General features: G+C 35.4%; 4 non-coding genes across 4 annotated transcripts; all 4 read left to right on the top strand.

Annotated features, from left to right (window-relative positions):
* The first annotated feature begins 215 nt into the window (after window positions 1-215).
* LOC134986516 (U1 spliceosomal RNA) lies at window positions 216-379 on the top strand. The gene has a single exon (XR_010192385.1). It is a non-coding gene; the product is annotated as a U1 spliceosomal RNA (small nuclear RNA).
* Window positions 380-531: 152 nt separating this feature from the next.
* On the top strand, window positions 532-694 carry LOC134986439 (U1 spliceosomal RNA). The gene has a single exon (XR_010192319.1). It is a non-coding gene; the product is annotated as a U1 spliceosomal RNA (small nuclear RNA).
* Window positions 695-2,297: 1,603 nt separating this feature from the next.
* TRNAS-ACU (transfer RNA serine (anticodon ACU)) lies at window positions 2,298-2,371 on the top strand. The gene has a single exon. It is a non-coding gene; the product is annotated as a tRNA-Ser (tRNA).
* A 17,452-nt stretch (window positions 2,372-19,823) lies between these two features.
* TRNAS-ACU (transfer RNA serine (anticodon ACU)) lies at window positions 19,824-19,897 on the top strand. The gene has a single exon. It is a non-coding gene; the product is annotated as a tRNA-Ser (tRNA).
* The last annotated feature ends 4,135 nt before the right edge of the window (window positions 19,898-24,032 follow it).

The following is a 24,032-nucleotide window of genomic DNA, read 5'->3' as shown; positions in this document are numbered from 1 at the left end:
CAGGAATGCTTGCACTAGTTGTTGCATTTGGTTTGTTGTTTGGGGGTGCTTCAGTATTAGGCAGCCTTCTGCCCTCCCATGTTCATCTGAAAATATGTGTTCTCCCTGCAGTTGTTGTCCCCAGATGAGAGTTCCCTTGTGCTGCCTCAGTTGAATCTTCTTTACTTGACAGAGATGTGCCTGAGCAGCGGCCCTCCCCAGGCCTATCCCAAATCATACTTATTTTGCATAGGAGATACCATGGTCATGAAGATCGTTCTCCCAGGGTGAGGTTCATTCATTGCATTCTGGGTATGCTGACCCCTGTGATTTCCCCAAATGTGGGAAACTTGACTGCATTATTTGTGGTAGTGGGGGACTGTGTTTGTGCTTTCCTCTGGTCAGCTCTGGTAAAAGTCAGATTTCTTTATCTCAGATCTTCCTCTAGCCTTGTTCTTCTTTCGAGAGTTCCCTTGTGCTGCCTCAGTTGGATCTCCTTTACTTGACAGGGGGGTGCCCAAGCAGCGACCCTCCCCAGCTCTAGCCCAACTCCTACTTACCTGCCAGGTGAGATACTATGATCATGAAGGTGCTTCTCCCAGGGCAAGGCTCACCCATTGCACTCTGGGTGTGCTGCCCCTGTGATTTCCCCAAATATGGGAAACTTGACTGCATAATTTGTGTTTCCACTGGTCGGCTTTTATATAATTCAGATCTCTTTGTCTCAGGTCTCTCTCCAGCCTAGTTTGCAGTCTGTTTCCACTTCTTCTTTTTTTGAGCCCCTCCCTTCTATACCCTTGTGCACTATCCTGACTTCTCCTCCTGTCTGCTTACTTTGTGCCTTCCAATGCACAATGCAAACTACAGGTAGTGCTGCAGGGCCCACAAACTTTTACTTGCATTACAGAGCAGCTCTGGAGCTGTTACAGTGCCAAGCTGCTGCAAGAAATCAGCTTGAATGCTTCAGGGGCTGGGGCATTGCCAACATGAGCCCCACACCGAAGGAGGGTGGGGGTGTTTAATGCGAACTAAGGGTCATCCAAGCGCCGCAAAAGGCCGCCATTCCCTGCATACCCCTTTTCTCTTTTCATATGCAGATGAGGGTTCCAGCCAACTTTGGCCCACTGCTTGGATGACATCACTGTAAAGTGTCTCTGTGGCGCAATCAGTTAGTGTGCACGGCTATTAACCAAAAGGTTGGTGGTTCAATCCCACCCAGGGACGTAATTGACCTTGTTATCAGATTTTGGTGATCTTTAAGTAGACAAGTCAAAATTTCAAACCCCCTGTTCTGGTGTAGGGTACCTGGCCTTCTCTGATGTAATCAGAGTTAGATTTGATTCAGTGATTTTATAAAAACAGCTAGGAAGCACAATTTAGCAGTGGGTTGCAGAGAAAAAGAAATATGCTGGCAAAAAAATCCAATTGAGTGATTAAACAGCTCTTAATTTTCTGGCTTTATTTTTATGCTAACAAATTTGTTCTCTGAAAAGTGTCCACAAAGCCAAGTCTCTGATTAACACCTTTGTAGGGATGGTTTTTCACCTATTACTAAACTAAATTTGCTTCATTGGAAAAGCAGCAAGATGCATCCTCATTTCAATGTCTACTGAAATAATACGGGTTGACACCAGGAAACATTAACGCCACTGCATCCTTGCTGCGTTCTCATGTGGAAGTCTGTTTAATGTGAAAACAAGGTGATATCTAATTAGCACACAGGTAAGGAATTAAGAAAATCTTTATTTAAGGGTGAAGATGTTTCTCACAAAATCGTTGCCCCAATGCATCATTGAAATTCAAGCTGGAAAGATGATTTTAATATATCACTTGTACATTTTGTATTGCTCTTCTGGTGACAATGTAGTTTGTTTTTGTCAATTACCCTTTTAATAATAGGGTAAAGAAAATTAAGTGGATTTTTTAAAGAAAACTATACTGTCAATATACTATTAAAACAAATTAAAATGGTAAAAGTTATTGTACTTTAAGTAAAAATAAAAGAGCAAAAATATCAATCCCAGTTTTGATTACTTAAATTAAAAAAAAAAATGCATAGAGCAAAGGATAGTTTCAATCTGCCTACCTCTGGGTTAGGGGCCCAGCATGCTTCCATTGCAGTACTCTGCTGCACATGTAAGTGCAAGAGATCCTGAAGCACTCAGTCATCATGGGAAAGTACCAATGTGTTTCTTCGTTGGTTGATGGAAGAAACATCTTACAAAAACTCTCAAGATTATTGACTTTTTAAAGTTTTTCTAGGAAACGTTCTAGATGTATGCTTATTAGCCTTTGTCAGTATGTACTTTTTACAAAGTGTCTCTGTGGCGCAATCGGTTAGTGTGTCTGGCTACTAACCAAAAGGTTGGTGGTTCAATCCCACCCAGGGACGTAATTGACCTTGTTATCAGATTTTGGTGATCTTTAAGTAGACAAGTCAAAATTTCAAACCCCCTCTTATGGTGTAGGGTACCTGGCCTTCTCTGATGTAATCAGAGTTAGATTTGATTCAGTGATTTTATAAAAACAGCTAGGAAGCACAATTTAGCAGTGGGTTGCAGAGAAAAAGAAATATGCTGGCAAAAAAATCCAATTGAGTGATTAAACAGCTCTTCATTTTCTGGCTTTATTTTTATGCTAACAAATTTGTTCTCTGAAAAGTGTCCACAAAGCCAAGTCTCTGATTAACACCTTTGTAAGGATGGTTTTTCACCTATTACTAAATTAAACTTGCTTCATTGGAAAGGCAGCAAGATGCATCCTCATTTCAATGTCTACTGAAATAATACAGGTTGACACCAGGAAACATTAACGCCCCTGCATCCTTGCTGCTTTCTCATGTGGAAGTCTGTTTAATGTGAAAACAAGGTGATATCTAATTAGCACACAGGTAAGGAATTAAGAAAATCTTTATTTAAGGGTGAAAATGTTTCTCACAAAATCGTTGCCCCAATGCATCATTGAAATTCAAGCTGGAAAGATGATTTTAATATATCACTTGTACATTTTGTATTGCTCTTCTGGTGACAATGTAGTTTGTTTTTGTCAATAACCATTTTAATAATAGGGTATAGAAAATTAAGTGGATTTTTGAAAGAAAACAATACTATCAATATACTATTAAAACAAATTAAAATGGTAGAAGTTATTGTACTGTAAGTAAAAATAAAAGAGCCAACATATCAATCCCAGTTTTGGATTACTTTAATTAACAAAAAAAAATGCATATAGCAGAGGATAGTTTCAATCTGCCTACCTCTGGGTTATGTGCCCAGCATGCTTCCATTGCTGTACTCTGCTGCACATGTAAGTGCAATAGATCCTAAAGCACTCACTCATCATGGGAAAGTACCAATGTGTTTCTTCGTTGGTTGATGGAAGAAACATCTTACAAAAACTCTCCAGATTATTGACTTTTTAAAGTTTTTCTAGGAAACGTTTTAGATGAATGCTTATTAGCCTTTGTCAGTATGTACTTTTACAAAGTGTCTCTGTGGCGCAATCAGTTAGTGTGTATGGCTATTAACCAAAAGGTTGGTGGTTCAATCCCACCCAGGGACGTAATTGACCTTGTTATCAGATTTTGGTGATCTTTAAGTAGACAAGTCAAAATTTCAAACCCCCTCTTATGGTGTAGGGTACCTGGCCTTCTCTGATGTAATCAGAGTTATATTTGATTCAGTGATTTTATAAAAACAGCTAGGAAGCACAATTTAGCAGTGGGTTGCAGAGAAAAAGAAATATGCTGGCAAAAAAAATCCAATTGAGTGATTAAACAGCTCTTCATTTTCTGGCTTTATTTTTATGCTAACAAATTTGTTCTCTGAAAAGTGTCCACAAAGCCAAGTCTCTGATTAACACCTTTGTAAGGATGGTTTTTCACCTATTACTAAATTAAACTTGCTTCATTGGAAAGGCAGCAAGATGCATCCTCATTTCAATGTCTACTGAAATAATACAGGTTGACACCAGGAAACATTAACGCCACTGCATCCTTGCTGCTTTCTCATGTGGAAGTCTGTTTAATGTGAAAACAAGGTGATATCTAATTAGCACACAGGTAAGGAATTAAGAAAATCTTTATTTAAGGGTGAAAATGTTTCTCACAAAATCGTTACCCCAATTCATCATTGAAATTCAAGCTGGAAAGATGATTTTAATATATCACTTGTACATTTTGTATTGCTCTTCTGGTGACAATGTAGTTTGTTTTTGTCAATTACCATTTTAATAATCGGGTAAAGAAAATTAAGTGGATTTTTAAAAGAAAACAATACTTTCAATATACTATTAAAACAAATTAAAATGGTAAAAGTTATTGTACTTTAATGAAAAATAAAAGAGCAAAAATATCAATCCCAGTTTTGGATTACTTTAATTAACAAAAAAAATGCATATAGCAGAGGATAGTTTTAATCTGCCTACCTCTGGGTTATGGGCCCAGCATGCTTCCATTGCAGTACTTTGCTGCACATTTAAGTGCAAGAGATCCTGAAGCACTCACTCATCATGGGAAAGTACCAATGTGTTTCTTCGTTGGTGGATGGAAGAAACATCTTACAAAAACTCTCCAGATTATTGACTTTTTAAAGTTTTTCTAGGAAACGTTTTAGATGAATGCTTATTAGCCTTTGTCAGTATGTACTTTTGCAAAGTGTCTCTGTGGCGCAATCAGTTAGTGTGTACGGCTATAAACCAAAAGGTTGGTGGTTCAATCCCACCCAGGGACGTAATTGACCTTGTTATCAGATTTTGGTGATCTTTAAGTAGACAAGTCAAAATTTCAAACCCCCTCTTATGGTGTAGGGAACCTGGCCTTCTCTGATGTAATCAGAGTTAGATTTGATTCAGTGATTTTATAAAAACAGCTAGGAAGCACAATTTAGCAGTGGGTTGCAGAGAAAAAGAAATATGCTGGCAAAAAAATCCAATTGAGTGATTAAACAGCTCTTAATTTTCTGGCTTTATTTTTATGCTAACAAATTTGTTCTCTGAAAAGTGTCCACAAAGCCAAGTCTCTGATTAACACCTTTGTAGGGATGGTTTTTCACCTATTACTAAACTAAATTTGCTTCATTGGAAAGGCAGCAAGATGCATCCTCATTTCAATGTCTACTGAAATAATACGGGTTGACACCAGGAAACATTAACGCCACTGCATCCTTGCTGCGTTCTCATGTGGAAGTCTGTTTAATGTGAAAACAAGGTGATATCTAATTAGCACACAGGTAAGGAATTAAGAAAATCTTTATTTAAGGGTGAAGATGTTTCTCACAAAATCGTTGCCCCAATGCATCATTGAAATTCAAGCTGGAAAGATGATTTTAATATATCACTTGTACATTTTGTATTGCTCTTCTGGTGACAATGTAGTTTGTTTTTGTCAATTACCCTTTTAATAATAGGGTAAAGAAAATTAAGTGGATTTTTTAAAGAAAACTATACTGTCAATATACTATTAAAACAAATTAAAATGGTAAAAGTTATTGTACTTTAAGCAAAAATAAAAGAGCAAAAATATCAATCCCAGTTTTGATTACTTAAATTAAAAAAAAAATGCATAGAGCAAAGGATAGTTTCAATCTGCCTACCTCTGGGTTACTGGCCCAGCATGCTTCCATTGCAGTACTCTGCTGCACATGTAAGTGCAAGAGATCCTGAAGCACTCAGTCATCATGGGAAAGTACCAATGTGTTTCTTCGTTGGTTGATGGAAGAAACATTTTACAAAAACTCTCCAGATTATTGACTTTTTAAAGTTTTTCTAGGAAACGTTCTAGATGCATGCTTATTAGCCTTTGTCAGTATGTACTTTCTGTGAAGTGTCTCTGTGGTGCAATCGGTTAGTGTGTCCGGCTACTAACCAAAAGGTTGGTGGTTCAATCCCACCCAGGGACGTAATTGACCTTGTTATCAGATTTTGGTGATCTTTAAGTAGACAAGTCAAAATTTCAAACCCCCTGTTATGGTGTAGGGTACCTGGCCTTTTCTGATGTAATCAGAGTTAGATTTGATTCAGTGATTTAATAAAAACAGCTAGGAAGCACAATTTAGCAGTGGGTTGCAGAGAAAAAGAAATATGCTGGCAAAAAAAATCCAATTGAGTGATTAAACAGTTCTTCATTTTCTGGCTTTATTTTTATGCTAACAAATTTGTTCTCTGAAAAGTGTCCACAAAGCCAAGTCTCTGATTAACACCTTTGTAGGGATGGTTTTTCACCTATTACTAAATTAAACTTGCTTCATTGGAAAGGCAGCAAGATGCATCCTCATTTCAATGTCTACTGAAATAATACAGGTTAACACCAGGAAACATTAACGCCACTGCATCCTTGCTGCTTTCTCATGTAGAAGTCTGTTTAATGTGAAAACAAGGTGATATCTAATTAGCACACAGGTAAGGAATTAAGAAAATCTTTATTTAAGGGTGAAGATGTTTCTCACAAAATCGTTGCCCCAATGCATCATTGAAATTCAAGCTGGAAAGATGATTTTAATATATCACTTGTACATTTTGTATTGCTCTTCTGGTGACAATGTAGTTTGTTTTTGTCAATTACCCTTTTAATAATAGGGTAAAGAAAATTAAGTGGATTTTTTAAAGAAAACTATACTGTCAATATACTATTAAAACAAATTAAAATGGTAAAAGTTATTGTACTTTAAGTAAAAATAAAAGAGCAAAAATATCAATCCCAGTTTTGATTACTTAAATTAACAAAAAAAAAATGCATATAGCAAAGGATAGTTTCAATCTGCCTACCTCTGGGTTAGGGGCCCAGCATGCTTCCATTGCAGTACTCTGCTGCACATGTAAGTGCAAGAGATCCTGAAGCACTCACTCATCATGGGAAAGTACCAATGTGTTTCTTCATTGGTTGATGGAAGAAACATCTTACAAAAACTCTCCAGATTATTGACTTTTTAAAGTTTTTCTAGGAAACGTTCTAGATGTATGCTTATTAGACTTTGTAAGTATGTACTTTTTGCAAAAAGTCTCTGTGGCGCAATCGGTTAGTGTGTCCGGCTACTAACCAAATGGTTGGTGGTTCAATCCCAACCAGGGACGTAACTGACCTTGTTATCAGATTTTGGTGATCTTTAAGTAGACAAGTCAAAATTTCAAACCCCCTGTTATGGTGTAGGGTACCTGGCCTTCTCTGATGTAATCAGAGTTAGATTTGATTCAGTGATTTTATAAAAACAGCTAGGAAGCACAATTTAGCAGTGGGTTGCAGAGAAAAAGAAATATGCTGGCAAAAAAATCCAATTGAGTGATTAAACAGCTCTTCATTTTCTGGCTTTATTTTTATGCTAACAAATTTGTTCTCTGAAAAGTGTCCACAAAGCCAAGTCTCTGATTAACACCTTTGTAAGGATGGTTTTTCACCTATTACTAAATTAAACTTGCTTCATTGGAAAGGCAGCAAGATGCATCCTCATTTCAATGTCTACTGAAATAATACAGGTTGACACCAGGAAACATTAACGCCCCTGCATCCTTGCTGCTTTCTCATGTGGAAGTCTGTTTAATGTGAAAACAAGGTGATATCTAATTAGCACACAGGTAAGGAATTAAGAAAATCTTTATTTAAGGGTGAAAATGTTTCTCACAAAATCGTTGCCCCAATGCATCATTGAAATTCAAGCTGGAAAGATGATTTTAATATATCACTTGTACATTTTGTATTGCTCTTCTGGTGACAATGTAGTTTGTTTTTGTCAATAACCATTTTAATAATAGGGTAAAGAAAATTAAGTGGATTTTTGAAAGAAAACAATACTATCAATATACTATTAAAACAAATTAAAATGGTAGAAGTTATTGTACTGTAAGTAAAAATAAAAGAGCCAACATATCAATCCCAGTTTTGGATTACTTTAATTAACAAAAAAAAATGCATATAGCAGAGGATAGTTTCAATCTGCCTACCTCTGGGTTATGTGCCCAGCATGCTTCCATTGCTGTACTCTGCTGCACATGTAAGTGCAATAGATCCTAAAGCACTCACTCATCATGGGAAAGTACCAATGTGTTTCTTCGTTGGTTGATGGAAGAAACATCTTACAAAAACTCTCCAGATTATTGACTTTTTAAAGTTTTTCTAGGAAACGTTTTAGATGAATGCTTATTAGCCTTTGTCAGTATGTACTTTTACAAAGTGTCTCTGTGGCGCAATCAGTTAGTGTGTATGGCTATTAACCAAAAGGTTGGTGGTTCAATCCCACCCAGGGACGTAATTGACCTTGTTATCAGATTTTGGTGATCTTTAAGTAGACAAGTCAAAATTTCAAACCCCCTCTTATGGTGTAGGGTACCTGGCCTTCTCTGATGTAATCAGAGTTATATTTGATTCAGTGATTTTATAAAAACAGCTAGGAAGCACAATTTAGCAGTGGGTTGCAGAGAAAAAGAAATATGCTGGCAAAAAAAATCCAATTGAGTGATTAAACAGCTCTTCATTTTCTGGCTTTATTTTTATGCTAACAAATTTGTTCTCTGAAAAGTGTCCACAAAGCCAAGTCTCTGATTAACACCTTTGTAAGGATGGTTTTTCACCTATTACTAAATTAAACTTGCTTCATTGGAAAGGCAGCAAGATGCATCCTCATTTCAATGTCTACTGAAATAATACAGGTTGACACCAGGAAACATTAACGCCACTGCATCCTTGCTGCTTTCTCATGTGGAAGTCTGTTTAATGTGAAAACAAGGTGATATCTAATTAGCACACAGGTAAGGAATTAAGAAAATCTTTATTTAAGGGTGAAAATGTTTCTCACAAAATCGTTACCCCAATTCATCATTGAAATTCAAGCTGGAAAGATGATTTTAATATATCACTTGTACATTTTGTATTGCTCTTCTGGTGACAATGTAGTTTGTTTTTGTCAATTACCATTTTAATAATCGGGTAAAGAAAATTAAGTGGATTTTTAAAAGAAAACAATACTTTCAATATACTATTAAAACAAATTAAAATGGTAAAAGTTATTGTACTTTAATGAAAAATAAAAGAGCAAAAATATCAATCCCAGTTTTGGATTACTTTAATTAACAAAAAAAATGCATATAGCAGAGGATAGTTTTAATCTGCCTACCTCTGGGTTATGGGCCCAGCATGCTTCCATTGCAGTACTTTGCTGCACATTTAAGTGCAAGAGATCCTGAAGCACTCACTCATCATGAGAAAGTACCAATGTGTTTCTTCGTTGGTGGATGGAAGAAACATCTTACAAAAACTCTCCAGATTATTGACTTTTTAAAGTTTTTCTAGGAAACGTTTTAGATGAATGCTTATTAGCCTTTGTCAGTATGTACTTTTGCAAAGTGTCTCTGTGGCGCAATCAGTTAGTGTGTACGGCTATAAACCAAAAGGTTGGTGGTTCAATCCCACCCAGGGACGTAATTGACCTTGTTATCAGATTTTGGTGATCTTTAAGTAGACAAGTCAAAATTTCAAACCCCCTCTTATGGTGTAGGGAACCTGGCCTTCTCTGATGTAATCAGAGTTAGATTTGATTCAGTGATTTTATAAAAACAGCTAGGAAGCACAATTTAGCAGTGGGTTGCAGAGAAAAAGAAATATGCTGGCAAAAAAATCCAATTGAGTGATTAAACAGCTCTTAATTTTCTGGCTTTATTTTTATGCTAACAAATTTGTTCTCTGAAAAGTGTCCACAAAGCCAAGTCTCTGATTAACACCTTTGTAGGGATGGTTTTTCACCTATTACTAAACTAAATTTGCTTCATTGGAAAGGCAGCAAGATGCATCCTCATTTCAATGTCTACTGAAATAATACGGGTTGACACCAGGAAACATTAACGCCACTGCATCCTTGCTGCGTTCTCATGTGGAAGTCTGTTTAATGTGAAAACAAGGTGATATCTAATTAGCACACAGGTAAGGAATTAAGAAAATCTTTATTTAAGGGTGAAGATGTTTCTCACAAAATCGTTGCCCCAATGCATCATTGAAATTCAAGCTGGAAAGATGATTTTAATATATCACTTGTACATTTTGTATTGCTCTTCTGGTGACAATGTAGTTTGTTTTTGTCAATTACCCTTTTAATAATAGGGTAAAGAAAATTAAGTGGATTTTTTAAAGAAAACTATACTGTCAATATACTATTAAAACAAATTAAAATGGTAAAAGTTATTGTACTTTAAGCAAAAATAAAAGAGCAAAAATATCAATCCCAGTTTTGATTACTTAAATTAAAAAAAAAATGCATAGAGCAAAGGATAGTTTCAATCTGCCTACCTCTGGGTTACTGGCCCAGCATGCTTCCATTGCAGTACTCTGCTGCACATGTAAGTGCAAGAGATCCTGAAGCACTCAGTCATCATGGGAAAGTACCAATGTGTTTCTTCGTTGGTTGATGGAAGAAACATTTTACAAAAACTCTCCAGATTATTGACTTTTTAAAGTTTTTCTAGGAAACGTTCTAGATGCATGCTTATTAGCCTTTGTCAGTATGTACTTTCTGTGAAGTGTCTCTGTGGTGCAATCGGTTAGTGTGTCCGGCTACTAACCAAAAGGTTGGTGGTTCAATCCCACCCAGGGACGTAATTGACCTTGTTATCAGATTTTGGTGATCTTTAAGTAGACAAGTCAAAATTTCAAACCCCCTGTTATGGTGTAGGGTACCTGGCCTTTTCTGATGTAATCAGAGTTAGATTTGATTCAGTGATTTAATAAAAACAGCTAGGAAGCACAATTTAGCAGTGGGTTGCAGAGAAAAAGAAATATGCTGGCAAAAAAAATCCAATTGAGTGATTAAACAGTTCTTCATTTTCTGGCTTTATTTTTATGCTAACAAATTTGTTCTCTGAAAAGTGTCCACAAAGCCAAGTCTCTGATTAACACCTTTGTAGGGATGGTTTTTCACCTATTACTAAATTAAACTTGCTTCATTGGAAAGGCAGCAAGATGCATCCTCATTTCAATGTCTACTGAAATAATACAGGTTAACACCAGGAAACATTAACGCCACTGCATCCTTGCTGCTTTCTCATGTAGAAGTCTGTTTAATGTGAAAACAAGGTGATATCTAATTAGCACACAGGTAAGGAATTAAGAAAATCTTTATTTAAGGGTGAAGATGTTTCTCACAAAATCGTTGCCCCAATGCATCATTGAAATTCAAGCTGGAAAGATGATTTTAATATATCACTTGTACATTTTGTATTGCTCTTCTGGTGACAATGTAGTTTGTTTTTGTCAATTACCCTTTTAATAATAGGGTAAAGAAAATTAAGTGGATTTTTTAAAGAAAACTATACTGTCAATATACTATTAAAACAAATTAAAATGGTAAAAGTTATTGTACTTTAAGTAAAAATAAAAGAGCAAAAATATCAATCCCAGTTTTGATTACTTAAATTAACAAAAAAAAAATGCATATAGCAAAGGATAGTTTCAATCTGCCTACCTCTGGGTTAGGGGCCCAGCATGCTTCCATTGCAGTACTCTGCTGCACATGTAAGTGCAAGAGATCCTGAAGCACTCACTCATCATGGGAAAGTACCAATGTGTTTCTTCATTGGTTGATGGAAGAAACATCTTACAAAAACTCTCCAGATTATTGACTTTTTAAAGTTTTTCTAGGAAACGTTCTAGATGTATGCTTATTAGACTTTGTAAGTATGTACTTTTTGCAAAAAGTCTCTGTGGCGCAATCGGTTAGTGTGTCCGGCTACTAACCAAATGGTTGGTGGTTCAATCCCAACCAGGGACGTAACTGACCTTGTTATCAGATTTTGGTGATCTTTAAGTAGACAAGTCAAAATTTCAAACCCCCTGTTATGGTGTAGGGTACCTGGCCTTCTCTGATGTAATCAGAGTTAGATTTGATTCAGTGATTTTATAAAAACAGCTAGGAAGCACAATTTAGCAGTGGGTTGCAGAGAAAAAGAAATATGCTGGCAAAAAAAATCCAATTGAGTGATTAAACAGCTCTTCATTTTCTGGCTTTATTTTTATGCTAACAAATTTGTTCTTTGAAAAGTGTCCACAAAGCCAAGTCTCTGATTAACACCTTTGTAGGGATGGTTTTTCACCTATTACTAAATTAAACTTGCTTCATTGGAAAGGCAGCAAGATGCATCCTCATTTCAATGTCTACTGAAATAATACAGGTTGACACCAGGAAACATTAACGCCACTGTATCCTTGCTGCTTTCTCATGTGGAAGTCTGTTTAATGTGAAAACAAGGTGATATCTAATTAGCACACAGGTAAGGAATTAAGAAAATCTTTATTTAAGGGTGAAGATGTTTCTCACAAAATCGTTGCCCCAATGCATCATTGAAATTCAAGCTGGAAAGATGATTTTAATATATCACTTGTACATTTTGTATTGCTCTTCTGGTGACAATGTAGTTTGTTTTTGTCAATTACCATTTTAATAATAGGGTAAAGAAAATTAAGTGGATTTTTGAAAGAAAACTATACTGTCAATATACTATTAAAACAAATTAAAATGGTAAAAGTTATTGTACTTTAAGTAAAAATAAAAGAGCCAAAATATCAATCCCAGTTTTGGATTACTTTAATTAACAAAAAAAAATGCATATAGCAGAGGATAGTTTCAATCTGCCTACCGCTGGGTTATGGGCCCAGCATGCTTCCATTGCTGTACTCTGCTGCACATGTAAGTGCAAGAGATCCTGAAGCACTCACTCATCATGGGAAAGTACCAATGTGTTTCTTCGTTGGTTGATGGAAGAAACATCTTACAAAAACTCTCCAGATTATTGACTTTTTAAAGTTTTTCTAGGAAACATTTTAGATGAATGCTTATTAGCCTTTGTCAGTATATACTTTTGCAAAATGTCTTTGTGGCGCAATCAGTTAGTGTGCACGGCTGTTAACCAAAAGGTTGGTGGTTCAATCCCACCCAGGGACGTAATTGACCTTGTTATCAGATTTTGGTGATCTTTAAGTAGACAAGTCAAAATTTCAAATCGCCCTCTTATGGTGTAGGGTACCTGGCCTTCTCTGATGTAATCAGAGTTAAATTTGATTCAGTGATTTTATAAAAACAGCTAGGAAGCACAATTTAGCAGTGGGTTGCAGAGAAAAAGAAATATGCTGGCAAAAAAATCCAATTGAGTGATTAAACAGCTCTTCATTTTCTGGCTTTATTTTTATGCTAACAAATTTGTTCTCTGAAAAGTGTCCACAAAGCCAAGTCTCTGATTAACACCTTTGTAAGGATGGTTTTTCACCTATTACTAAATTAAACTTGCTTCATTGGAAAGGCAGCAAGATGCATCCTCATTTCAATGTCTACTGAAATAATACAGGTTGACACCAGGAAACATTAACGCCACTGCATCCTTGCTGCTTTCTCATGTGGAAGTCTATTTAATGTGAAAACAAGGTGATATCTAATTAGCACACAGGTAAGGAATTAAGAAAATCTTTATTTAAGGGTGAAAATGTTTCTCACAAAATCGTTGCCCCAATGCATCATTGAAATTCAAGCTGGAAAGATGATTTTAATATATCACTTGTACATTTTGTATTGCTCTTCTGGTGACAATGTAGTTTGTTTTTGTCAATTACCATTTTAATAATAGGGTAAAGAAAATTAATGGATTTTTAAAAGAAAACAATACTTTCAATATGCTATTAAAACAAATTAAAATGGTAAAAGTTATTGTACTTTAATGAAAAATAAAAGAGCAAAAATATCAATCCCAGTTTTGGATTACTTTAATTAACAAAAAAAAATGCATATAGCAGAGGATAGTTTTAATCTGCCTACCTCTGGGTTATGGGCCCAGCATGCTTCCATTGCAGTACTCTGCTGCACATGTAAGTGCAAGAGATCCTGAAGCACTCACTCATCATGGGAAAGTACCAATGTGTTTCTTCGTTGGTGGATGGAAGAAACATCTTACAAAAACTCTCCAGATTATTGACTTTTTAAAGTTTTTCTAGGAAACGTTTTAGATGAATGCTTATTAGCCTTTGTCAGTATGTACTTTTGCAAAGTGTCTCTGTGGCGCAATCAGTTAGTGTGTACGGCTATAAACCAAAAGGTTGGTGGTTCAATCCCACCCAGGGACGTAATTGACCTTGTTATCAGATTTTGGTGATCTTTAAGTAGACAAGTCAAAATTTCAAATCCCCTCTTATGGTGTAGGGTACCTGGCCTTCTCTGATGTAATCAGAGTTAGATTTGATTCAGTGATTTTATAAAAACAGCTAGGAAGCACAATTTAGCAGTGGGTTGCAGAGAAAAAGAAATATGCTGGCAAAAAAATCCAATTGAGTGATTAAACAGCTCTTCATTTTCTGGCTTTATTTTTATGCTAACAAATTTGTTCTCTGAAAAGTGTCCACAAAGCCAAGTCTCTGATGAACACCTTTGTAAGGATGGTTTTTCACCTATTACTAAATTAAACTTGCTTCATTGGAAAGGCAGCAAGATGCATCCTCATTTCAATGTCTACTGAAATAATACAGGTTGACACCAGGAAACATTAACGCCACTGCATCCTTGCTGCTTTCTCATGTAGAAGTCTGTTTAATGTGAAAACAAGGTGATATCTAATTAGCACACAGGTAAGGAATTAAGAAAATCTTTATTTAAGGGTGAAGATGTTTCTCACAAAATCGTTGCCCCAATGCATCATTGAAATTCAAGCTGGAAAGATGATTTTAATATATCACTTGTACATTTTGTATTGCTCTTCTGGTGACAATGTAGTTTGTTTTTGTCAATTACCCTTTTAATAATAGGGTAAAGAAAATTAAGTGGATTTTTTAAAGAAAACTATACTGTCAACTATTAAAACAAATTAAAATGGTAAAAGTTATTGTACTTTAAGTAAAAATAAAAGAGCAAAAATATCAATCCCAGTTTTGATTACTTAAATTAACAAAAAAAAATGCATATAGCAAAGGATAGTTTCAATCTGCCTACCTCTGGGTTAGGGGCCCAGCATGCTTCCATTGCAGTACTCTGCTGCACATGTAAGTGCAAGAGATCCTGAAGCACTCACTCATCAAGGGAAAGTACCAATGTGTTTCTTCATTGGTTGATGGAAGAAACATCTTACAAAAACTCTCCAGATTATTGACTTTTTAAAGTTTTTCTAGGAAACGTTCTAGATGTATGCTTATTAGACTTTGTAAGTATGTACTTTTTGCAAAAAGTCTCTGTGGCGCAATCGGTTAGTGTGTCCGGCTACTAACCAAATGGTTGGTGGTTCAATCCCAACCAGGGACGTAACTGACCTTGTTATCAGATTTTGGTGATCTTTAAGTAGACAAGTCAAAATTTCAAACCCCCTGTTATGGTGTAGGGTACCTGGCCTTCTCTGATGTAATCAGAGTTAGATTTGATTCAGTGATTTTATAAAAACAGCTAGGAAGCACAATTTAGCAGTGGGTTGCAGAGAAAAAGAAATATGCTGGCAAAAAAAATCCAATTGAGTGATTAAACAGCTCTTCATTTTCTGGCTTTATTTTTATGCTAACAAATTTGTTCTTTGAAAAGTGTCCACAAAGCCAAGTCTCTGATTAACACCTTTGTAGGGATGGTTTTTCACCTATTACTAAATTAAACTTGCTTCATTGGAAAGGCAGCAAGATGCATCCTCATTTCAATGTCTACTGAAATAATACAGGTTGACACCAGGAAACATTAACGCCACTGTATCCTTGCTGCTTTCTCATGTGGAAGTCTGTTTAATGTGAAAACAAGGTGATATCTAATTAGCACACAGGTAAGGAATTAAGAAAATCTTTATTTAAGGGTGAAGATGTTTCTCACAAAATCGTTGCCCCAATGCATCATTGAAATTCAAGCTGGAAAGATGATTTTAATATATCACTTGTACATTTTGTATTGCTCTTCTGGTGACAATGTAGTTTGTTTTTGTCAATTACCATTTTAATAATAGGGTAAAGAAAATTAAGTGGATTTTTGAAAGAAAACTATACTGTCAATATACTATTAAAACAAATTAAAATGGTAAAAGTTATTGTACTTTAAGTAAAAATAAAAGAGCCAAAATATCAATCCCAGTTTTGGATTACTTTAATTAACAAAAAAAAATGCATATAGCAGAGGATAGTTTCAATCTGCCTACCGCTGGGTTATGGGCCCAGCATGCTTCCATTGCTGTACTCTGCTGCACATGTAAGTGCAAGAGATACTGAAGCACTCACTCATCATGGGAAAGTACCAATGTGTTTCTTCGTTGGTTGATGGAAGAAACATCTTACAAAAACTCTACAGATTATTGACTTTTTAAAGTTTTTCTAGGAAACATTTTAGATGAATGCTTATTAGCCTTTGTCAGTATATACTTTTGCAAAATGTCTTTGTGGCGCAATCAGTTAGTGTGCACGGCTGTTAACCAAAAGGTTGGTGGTTCAATCCCACCCAGGGATGTAATTGACCTTGTTATCAGATTTTGGTGATCTTTAAGTAGACAAGTCAAAATTTCAAATCCCCCTCTTATGGTGTAGGGTACCAGGCCTTCTCTGATGTAATCAGAGTTAGATTTGATTCAGTGATTTTATAAAAACAGCTAGGAAGCACAATTTAGCAGTGGGTTGCAGAGAAAAAGAAATATGCTGGCAAAAAAATCCAATTGAGTGATTAAACAGCTCTTCATTTTCTGGCTTTATTTTTATGCTAACAAATTTGTTCTCTGAAAAGTGTCCACAAAGCCAAGTCTCTGATTAACACCTTTGTAAGGATGGTTTTTCACCTATTACTAAATTAAACTTGCTTCATTGGAAAGGCAGCAAGATGCATCCTCATTTTAATGTCTACTGAAATAATACAGGTTGACACCAGGAAACATTAACGCCACTGCATCCTTGCTGCTTTCTAATGTAGAAGTCTGTTTAATGTGAAAACAAGGTGATATCTAATTAGCACACAGGTAAGGAATTAAGAAAATCTTTATTTAAGGGTGAAAATGTTTCTCACAAAATCGTTGCCCCAATGCATCATTGAAATTCAAGCTGGAAAGATGATTTTAATATATCACTTGTACATTTTGTATTGCTCTTCTGGTGACAATGTAGTTTGTTTTTGTCAATTACCATTTTAATAATAGGGTAAAGAAAATTAATGGATTTTTAAAAGAAAACAATACTTTCAATATGCTATTAAAACAAATTAAAATGGTAAAAGTTATTGTACTTTAATGAAAAATAAAAGAGCAAAAATATCAATCCCAGTTTTGGATTACTTTAATTAACAAAAAAAATGCATATAGCAGAGGATAGTTTTAATCTGCCTACCTCTGGGTTATGGGCCCAGCATGCTTCCATTGCAGTACTCTGCTGCACATGTAAGTGCAAGAGATCCTGAAGCACTCACTCATCATGGGAAAGTACCAATGTGTTTCTTCGTTGGTGGATGGAAGAAACATCTTACAAAAACTCTCCAGATTATTAACTTTTTAAAGTTTTTCTAGGAAACGTTTTAGATGAATGCTTATTAGCCTTTGTCAGTATGAACTTTTTGCAAAGTGTCTCTGTGGCGCAATCGGTTAGTGTGTCCGACTACTAACCAAAAGGTTGGTGGTTCAAGCCCACCCAGGGACGTAATTGACCTTGTTATCAGATTTTGGTGATCTTTAAGTAGACAAGTCAAAATTTCAAACCCCTTGTTATGGTGTAGGGTACCTGGCCTTCTCTGATGTAATCAGAGTTAGATTTGATTAATTGATTTTATAAAAACAGCTAGGAAGCACAATTTAGCAGTGGGTTGCAGAGAAAAAGAAATATGCTGGCAAAAAAAATCCAATTGAGTGATTAAACAGCTCTTCATTTTCTGCCTTTATTTTTATGCTAACAAATTTGTTCTCTGAAAAGTGTCCACAAAGCCAAGTCTCTGATTAACACATTTGTAGGGATGGTTTTTCACCTATTACTAAATTAAACTTGCTTCATTGGAAAGGCAGCAAGATGCATCCTCATTTCAATGTCTACTGAAATAATACAGGTTGACACCAGGAAACATTAACGCCACTGCATCCTTGCTGCTTTCTCATGTAGAAGTCTGTTTAATGTGAAAACAAGGTGATATCTAATTAGCACACAGGTAAGGAATTAAGAAAATCTATATTTAAGGGTGAAGATGTTTCTCACAAAATCGTTGCCCCAATGCATCATTGAAATTCAAGCTGGAAAGATGATTTTAATATATCACTTGTACATTTTGTATTGCTCTTCTGGTGACAATGTAGTTTGTTTTTGTCAATTACCCTTTTAATAATAGGGTAAAGAAAATTAAGTGGATTTTTTAAAGAAAACTATACTGTCAATATACTATTAAAACAAATTAAAATGGTAAAAGTTATTGTACTTTAAGTAAAAATAAAAGAGCAAAAATATCAATCCCAGTTTTGATTACTTTAACAAAAAAAATGCATATAGCAGAGGATAGTTTCAATCTGCCTACCTCTGGGTAATGGGCCCAGCATGCTTCCATTGCAGTACTCTGCTGCACATGTAAGTGCAAGAGATCCTGAAGCACTCACTCATCATGGGAAAGTACCAATGTGTTTCTTCATTGGTTGATGGAAGAAACATCTTACAAAAACTCTCCAGATTATTGACTTTTTAAAGTTTTTCTAGGAAACGTTCTAGATGTATGCTTATTATCCTTTGTCAGTATGTACTTTTTGCAAAGTGTTTCTGTGGCGTAATCGGTTAGTGTGTCCGGCTACTAACCAAAAGGTTGGTGGTTCAATCCCAACCAGGGACGTAATTGACCTTGTTATCAGATTTTGGTGATCTTTAAGTAGACAAGTCAAAATTTCAAACCCCCTGTTCTGGTGTAGGGTACCTGGCCTTCTCTGATGTAATCAGAGTTAGATTTGATTCGGTGATTTTATAAAAACAGCTAGGAAGCACAATTTAGCAGTGGGTTGCAGAGAAAAAGAAATATGCTGGCAAAAAAAATCCAATTGAGTGATTCAACAGCTCTTAATTTTCTGGCTTTATTTTTATGCTAACAAATTTGTTCTCTGAAAAGTGTCCACAAAGCCAAGTCTCTGATTAACACCTTTGTAAGGATGGTTTTTAACCTATTACTAAATTAAACTTGCTTCATTGGAAAGGCAGCAAGATGCATCCTCATTTCAATGTCTACTGAAATAATACAGGTTGACACCAGGAAACATTAACGCCAATGCATCCTTGCTGCTTTCTCATGTGGAAGTCTGTTTAATGTGAAAACAAGGTGATATCTAATTAGCACACAGGTAAGGAATTAAGAAAATCTTTATTTAAGGGTGAAGATGTTTCTCACAAAATCGTTGCCCCAATGCATCATTGAAATTCAAGCTGGAAAGATGATTTTAATATATCACTTGTACATTTTGTATTGCTCTTCTGGTGACAATGTAGTTTGTTTTTGTCAATTACCATTTTAATAATAGGGTAAAGAAAATTAAGTGGATTTTTGAAAGAAAACTATACTGTCAATATACTATTAAAACAAATTAAAATGGTAAAAGTCATTGTACTTTAAGTAAACATAAAATAGCTAACATATCAATCCCAGTTTTGGATTACTTTAACAATAAAAATGCATATAGCAGAGGATAGTTTCAATCTGCCTACCTCTGGGTAATGGGCCCAGCATGCTTCCATTGCAGTACTCTGCTGCACATGTAAGTGCAAGAGATCCTGAAGCACTCACTCATCATGGGAAAGTACCAATGTGTTTCTTCGTTGGTTGATTTAAGAAAATTCTTACAAAAACTCTCCAGATTATTGACTTTTTAAAGTTTTTCTAGGAAACGTTCTAGATGAATGCTTATTAGCCTTTGTCAGTATGTACTTTTTGCAAAGTGTCTCTGTGGCGCAATCGGTTAGTGTGTCTGGCTACTACCCAAAAGGTTGGTGGTTCAATCCCACCCAGGGACATAATTGACCTTGTGATCATGTTTTGGTGATATTTAAGTAGACAAGTCAAAATTTCAAACTCCTCTTATGGTGTAGGGTACCTGGCCTTCTCTGATGTAATCAGAGTTAGATTTGATTCAGTGATTTTATAAAAAACAGCTAGGAAGCACAATTTAGCAATGGGTTGCAGAGAAAAAAATATGCTGGTAGAAAAATCCAATTGAGTGATTAAACAGCTCTTCATTTTCTGCCTTTATTTTTATGCTAACAAATTTGTTCTCTAAAAAGTGTCCACAAAGCCAAGTCTCTGATTAACACCTTTGTAGGGATGGTTTTTCACCTATAACTAAATTAAACTTGCTTCATTGGAAAGGCAGCAAGATGCATCCTCATTTCAATGTCTACTGAAATAATACAGGTTGACACCAGGAAACATTAACGCCACTGCATCCTTGCTGCTTTCTCATGTAGAAGTCTGTTTAATGTGAAAACAAGGTGACATCTAATTAGCACACAGGTAAGGAATTAAGAAAATCTTTATTTAAGGGTGAAGATGTTTCTCACAAAATCGTTGGCCCCAATGCATCATTGAAATTCAAGCTGGAAAGATGATTTTAATATATCACTTGTACATTTTGTATTGCTCTTCTGGTGACAATGTAGTTTGTTTTTGTCAATTACCCTTTTAATAATAGGGTAAAGAAAATTAAGTGGATTTTTTAAAGAAAACTATACTGTCAATATACTATTAAAACAAATTAAAATGGTAAAAGTTATTGTACTTTAAGTAAAAATAAAAGAGCAAAAATACCAATCCCAGTTTTGATTACTTAAATTAACAAAAAAAAAATGCATATAGCAAAGGATAGTTTCAATCTGCCTACCTCTGGGTTATGGGCCCAGCATGCTTCCATTGCAGTACTCTGCTGCACATGTAAGTGCAAGAGATCCTGAAGCACTCACTCATCATGGGAAAGTACCAATGTGTTTCTTCGTTGGTTGATGGAAGAAACATCTTACAAAAACTCTCCAGATTATTGACTTTTTAAAGTTTTTCTAGGAAACGTTCTAGATGTATGCTTATTAGCCTTTGTCAGTATGAACTTTTTGCAAAGTGTCTCTGTGGCGCAATCGGTTAGTGTGTCCGACTACTAACCAAAAGGTTGGTGGTTCAATCCCACCCAGGGACATAATTGACCTTGTTATCAGATTTTGGTGATCTTTAAGTAGACAAGTCAAAATTTCAAACCCCTTGTTATGGTGTAGGGTACCTGGCCTTCTCTGATGTAATCAGAGTTAGATTTGATTCATTGATTTTATAAAAACAGCTAGGAAGCACAATTTAGCAGTGGGTTGCAGAGAAAAAGAAATATGCTGGCAAAAAAAATCCAATTGAGTGATTAAACAGCTCTTCATTTTCTGCCTTTATTTTTATGCTAACAAATTTGTTCTCTGAAAAGTGTCCACAAAGCCAAGTCTCTGATTAACACATTTGTAGGGATGGTTTTTCACCTATTACTAAATTAAACTTGCTTCATTGGAAAGGCAGCAAGATGCATCCTCATTTCAATGTCTACTGAAATAATACAGGTTGACACCAGGAAACATTAACGCCACTGCATCCTTGCTGCTTTCTCATGTAGAAGTCTGTTTAATGTGAAAACAAGGTGATATCTAATTAGCACACAGGTAAGGAATTAAGAAAATCTATATTTAAGGGTGAAGATGTTTCTCACAAAATCGTTGCCCCAATGCATCATTGAAATTCAAGCTGGAAAGATGATTTTAATATATCACTTGTACATTTTGTATTGCTCTTCTGGTGACAATGCAGTTTGTTTTTGTCAATTACCCTTTTAATAATAGGGTAAAGAAAATTAAGTGGATTTTTTAAAGAAAACTATACTGTCAATATACTATTAAAACAAATTAAAATGGTAAAAGTTATTGTACTTTAAGTAAAAATAAAAGAGCAAAAATATCAATCCTAGTTTTGATTACTTTAACAAAAAAAATGCATATAGCAGAGGATAGTTTCAATCTGCCTACCTCTGGGTAATGGGCTCAGCATGCTTCCATTGCAGTACTCTGCTGCACATGTAAGTGCAATAGATCCTGAAGCACTCACTCATCATGGGAAAGTACCAATGTGTTTCTTCGTTGGTTGATGGAAGAAACATCTTACAAAAACTCTCCAGATTATTGACTTTTTAAAGTTTTTCTAGGAAACGTTTTAGATGAATGCTTATTAGCCTTTGTCAGTATGTACTTTTGCAAAGTGTCTCTGTGGCGCAATCAGTTAGTGTGTATGGCTATTAACCAAAAGGTTGGTGGCTCAATCCCACCCGGGGACGTAATTGACCTTGTTATCAGATTTTGGTGATCTTTAAGAAGACAAGTCAAAATTTCAAACCCCCTCTTATGGTGTAGGGTACCTGGCCTTCTCTGATGTAATTAGATTTGATTCAGTGATTTTATAAAAACAGCTAGGAAGCACAATTTAGCAGTGGGTTGCAGAGAAAAAGAAATATGCTGGCAAAAAAATCCAATTGAGTGATTAAACAGCTCTTCATTTTCTGGCTTTATTTTTATGCTAACAAATTTGTTCTCTGAAAAGTGTCCACAAAGCCAAGTCTCTGATGAACACCTTTGTAAGGATGGTTTTTCACCTATTACTAAATTAAACTTGCTTCATTGGAAAGGCAGCAAGATGCATCCTCATTTCAATGTCTACTGAAATAATACAGGTTGACACCAGGAAACATTAACGCCAATGCATCCTTGCTGCTTTCTCATGTGGAAGTCTGTTTAATGTGAAAACAAGGTGATATCTAATTAGCACACAGGTAAGGAATTAAGAAAATCTTTATTTAAGGGTGAAGATGTTTCTCACAAAATCGTTGCCCCAATGCATCATTGAAATTCAAGCTGGAAAGATGATTTTAATATATCACTTGTACATTTTGTATTGCTCTTCTGGTGACAATGTAGTTTGTTTTTGTCAATTACCCTTTTAATAATAGGGTAAAGAAAATTAAGTGGATTTTTTAAAATAAAACTATACTGTCAATATACTATTAAAACAAATTAAAATGGTAAAAGTTATTTTACTTTAAGTAAAAATAAAAGAGCAAAAATATCAATCCCAGTTTTGATTACTTAAATTAACAAAAAAAAATGCATATAGCAAAGGATAGTTTCAATCTGCCTACCTCTGGGTTATGGGCCCAGCATGCTTCCATTGCAGTACTCTGCTGCACATGTAAGTGCAAGAGATCCTGAAGCACTCACTCATCATGGGAAAGTACCAATGTGTTTCTTCGTTGGTTGATGGAAGAAACATCTTACAAAAACTCTCCAGATTATTGACTTTTTAAAGTTTTTCTAGGAAACGTTTTAGATGAATGCTTATTAGCCTTTGTCAGTATGTACTTTTGAAAAGTGTCTCTGTGGCGCAATCAGTTAGTGTGTATGGCTATTAACCAAAAGGTTGGTGGTTCAATCCCACCGAGGGACGTAATTGAGCTTGTTATCAGATTTTGGTGATCTTTAAGTAGACAAGTCAAAATTTCAAACCCCCTCTTATGGTGTAGGGTACCTGGCCTTCTCTGATGTAATCAGAGTTAGATTTGATTCAGTGATTTTATAAAAACATCTAGGAAGCACAATTTAGCAGTGGGTTGCAGAGAAAAAGAAATATGCTGGCAAAAAAATCCAATTGAGTGATTGAACAGCTCTTCATTTTCTGGCTTTATTTTTATGCTAACAAATTTGTTCTCTGAAAAGTGTCCACAAAGCCAAGTCTCTGATTAACACCTTTGTAAGGATGGTTTTTCACCTATTACTAAATTAAACTTGCTTCATTGGAAAGGCAGCAAGATGCATCCTCATTTCAATGTCTACTGAAATAATACAGGTTGACACCAGGAAACATTAACGCCACTGCATCCTTGCTGCTTTCTCATGTGGAAGTCTGTTTAATGTGAAAACAAGGTGATATCTAATTAGCACACAGGTAAGGAATTAAGAAAATCTATATTTAAGGGTGAAGATGTTTCTCACAAAATCGTTGCCCCAATGCATCATTGAAATTCAAGCTGGAAAGATGATTTTAATATATCACTTGTACATTTTGTATTGCTCTTCTGGTGACAAT

Source organism: Pseudophryne corroboree (genome assembly GCF_028390025.1).
Source record: "Pseudophryne corroboree isolate aPseCor3 chromosome 7 unlocalized genomic scaffold, aPseCor3.hap2 SUPER_7_unloc_3, whole genome shotgun sequence".
Taxonomy (NCBI): Eukaryota; Metazoa; Chordata; class Amphibia; order Anura; family Myobatrachidae; genus Pseudophryne; species Pseudophryne corroboree.
The sequence above is the reverse complement of the archived record's forward strand: the minus strand, read 5'-3'. Positions and strand labels throughout refer to the sequence as shown.